Below are 3,225 nucleotides of genomic sequence, written 5' to 3'. Positions count from 1 at the left end.
CCCAGCAGCCCACCCCTGTCTTGGGTCCCAGGTCCATAGCCTCCCATGCTCCGCATTCCAGAGGGCAAATCTCCCAGGTGCTGTGCCCATGCTAGCTCCTGGAGGGGCCACCTCCTTGCCCTGGTGTCGATAGGGGAGGCATGTAGGACCTGGTAAGGTGGGGGCCCTCAGGTCATGGGGTGATGGGCACCTCAGTTAAGAAGAAAGGGAGCCTACAGGGCTCCTTGGAGAGAAAGGGCAGAGGATTTGGGGCCAGGACCTGTGGGCCCCATGTGGCCAGTGATGTCAGCCATCCTGGACTTTTGTTAGTAACAGCATCACCCGGGCGGGATCAAAGGAGATCATGAAAATAGAGTGTTTGAAACATGCCTGACAGATCCCAGCTGCTGTGGCTTTTATTACTTTGTGTGTCTGGTGTTTTGATCTTTATAAAGTTTCTCCCTGTGTGGGACCAGAAAACTGGTGAATACTGAAGTGTCTAGGCACTCCTTTTTTCCTTGCTGGCAAGAGGAGCTGCAGACCGCAGGGGGGTGGGAATGGGAGGAAGGGGGTTGGAGGGACCAGAGAGAGGCCTGGCCGCGCCGCTCCAGGCAGGCCAGAGAGTTCATGGCTTGGAAAGGACGTCCTATACACAAGGAGGCAGCGTGAGGCACAGAGGCAGGGAAGCCTGAACAGAGGGCTCGGAGAAGAGTCTGGAGCCAGGTAGAGAGGAATTTGGGGAGCGCAGACATGGGGAAGGGAAGAGGGGAAGACAGGTTTTTTGCTATGCATTATGAATGCAGTTCTTTGGCATTTTCTAGAAAGGTCTCTGGAAAGCTGTAAATAACTTTTCAGCCATTTTAGATGCCAGACTAATGTTTTTTTTTTTTTTTTTTTAATGTGTCAAGACAGAGTCTCCAAATTGTGCATATTACCCCGAAAAGAGCAACACAAACCCCTCCCCATGGCCGGCTTGTGCTGGAGCCACCCTCTATTTTATGAGCCCTGTGAATGGGGCAGTAGGGACAAGAGGACCTTCTCTTCCTAACCAGTTGTTGTGCCCCAAGATAAGCCCTAAATGTGTTCACTCCTCTTCCTGATGAAACTGTTCCAAGCCCCATCTTCTCTGCTTGGATCCCACAATAGCTCCCCACCTCCCGGGCCTCCTCCCCGGTTCCACAGAGCAGTCAGGAAAGGAGTCACGAGAGATGGCAGCAGTCATGTGGGTCGCTGCTCCTATCACCCCCGCACCTGCCACTGTCCCCCCTGCTGACGCACCTCGCATCTCTGTCCCCTGATGCTGCGGGGCCGCCGCCTGCCTGTGCAGCACCCCAGCCTCTCCGCGGCCCCAGGGCATTGGCACCTGCTGTTTCCTCTCCCTGGGATGCCCCGCGGAGGCCTGTCATTTTAGGTAGAGCTCAGAAGTCACCCTCTCAGAAGCTTTCCTTGGCCACCTAGTCGCTCTCTGTCGCATCACCCTGCTTTGTTTTCTTCACAACACTTGTCATAACCTGGCCCAAAGGATCGCGCGTCCAGGCCTCAGGCCAGCGCCGCGCCTGAGGCGCCCCGGCCCTTCGGGGACTGGCTGCGGTTGCCCCAGAGGCTGATGGAGAATGAGCAGGGCTGCTGATGGGCAACAGTGCAAGCAGGCCCACGGGAGCTGGCTCCAGCTGCTAGAGCTTGGGGACTTCACGACAGGCTAAGGGAGACAATGACACAGGCTGTGGCCTTCGCCAGCCAGCACTGCAGCCACAGCCTAGACTCCAAGTCATGTGGGACCTTCCTGTCTCTGGGGATATTCACGGTCCAGAGAGCCTCTGGCCAGAGCCAGATGATTCATGTGAGTCGTGTCGTTGTCTCCAGGGCCACCGCAGTCTGGGCACCTGATGAGGGGCATCCCCTCCTGGGGACGCTTACATCCTGCTAGGGATCCCAGATAGGATGTGGACCCTCAAGGCAGAGCCCCCTCTGGAAACAGCTTCTGTGCCTTGTAGGGTCTGTGGGGGAGGCTGAAGGTGGGCTCAATGTGGGCAGGAGAGGTGCCCAGGCCCAGGCCCAGGTAGAGCCTGGCCCTGACCACAGCTGCGGCTAATTCCGGCTGCCTGGGACCCTCCAGCCGCCACCACTCCCCTGGTCACCTTGCCACCAGGACCCTGGATACCATTGCCTACCCCCCCCCAACACCCTCTCTGGGATCCAAGCTTCCCCCAACCCGCCACTTCCTACTAACATTTTATTCACCCATTTATTCATTTATTCACCCAACAAACATTTACTGAGCACCTACTGTCTGACGGGCACTGCTCCAGATATATTGCAGGGAAGAAATAGACAAGACCTGTCCGAGCATAGAATTAAAAGAAGGGATTGTGAAGCCAGGCTGCCTAGATTCAAATGCTGGCTCTGCTACTTTCCAGCTGTGGGAACACGAGCACGTTACATAACCTCTCTGAGCCCTAATTGCTTGAACTATAAAGTAAAGTAGGGCTAAGAATAGTATCTCCCCACGGGGCTGGGTGAGGATTCAATGCCTCGACACATGTTAGAAGAGCACTTGGCACACAGCAAATGTGCCGCAGGTTTGTGGTAATTAGTCTGGTGGTGGACGCAGAAAATGAACTGTAAACCAATAAATAAAATAACTGCAGATTATGGCTGGCGTTTTGACGTGCATAAGCGGTGTGCTGTGGATGGGGGTCTATGGGGTTCGTCAAGAGGGGCTCTCTGAAGAGGTGGCTTCTTTAGGGTGATACGTAGAAGATGGAAGAAACGGTCTTGACAAAAAGAGGGGAGATGCTTTCCAGGCAAAGGGACCAGCAAGCGAGAGTCCCTGAGGCGGAAAATGGCTTGGCCGGTGCCAGGAGCACCAGAAGGCCCGAGGCGGGAGAAGGGTGGGTGCGGCAGGAGACGGCATGACAGGGAGGACAGGCCAGCGGGGCTGTGAGCCCCAGAGAGTAGTCTGGCTTCTGTTCCGGTGCAGGGGGCAGCCACCCAGGGTTTTTGTTCTGTTTTGTTTTTGTAGGTTGTGTTGAAGTATATCGCACACAGAAAAGTATACAAATCATAAGTGTGCAAGATCCCAAGTCCTCACAAAGTGAACACAGCCAGGGAACCAGCACTGAGGGCAAAGCCAGAACATGGGCGGCACCCAGAATTCCCCGCAGGCCCCCTCCAGCCACCGCCCCTTGGTGACCGCCTTCCTGACCAGTAACAGTACAGAGCAGGAAGGCCTGGTCTTTGAACTTT

Source organism: Pteronotus mesoamericanus, unplaced genomic scaffold, assembly GCF_021234165.1.
Source record: "Pteronotus mesoamericanus isolate MK-2021 breed Mesoamerican mustached bat unplaced genomic scaffold, CSHL_Meso_final contig_214, whole genome shotgun sequence".
Taxonomy (NCBI): Eukaryota; Metazoa; Chordata; class Mammalia; order Chiroptera; family Mormoopidae; genus Pteronotus; species Pteronotus mesoamericanus.
Note: the sequence above shows the minus strand (reverse complement) of the source record.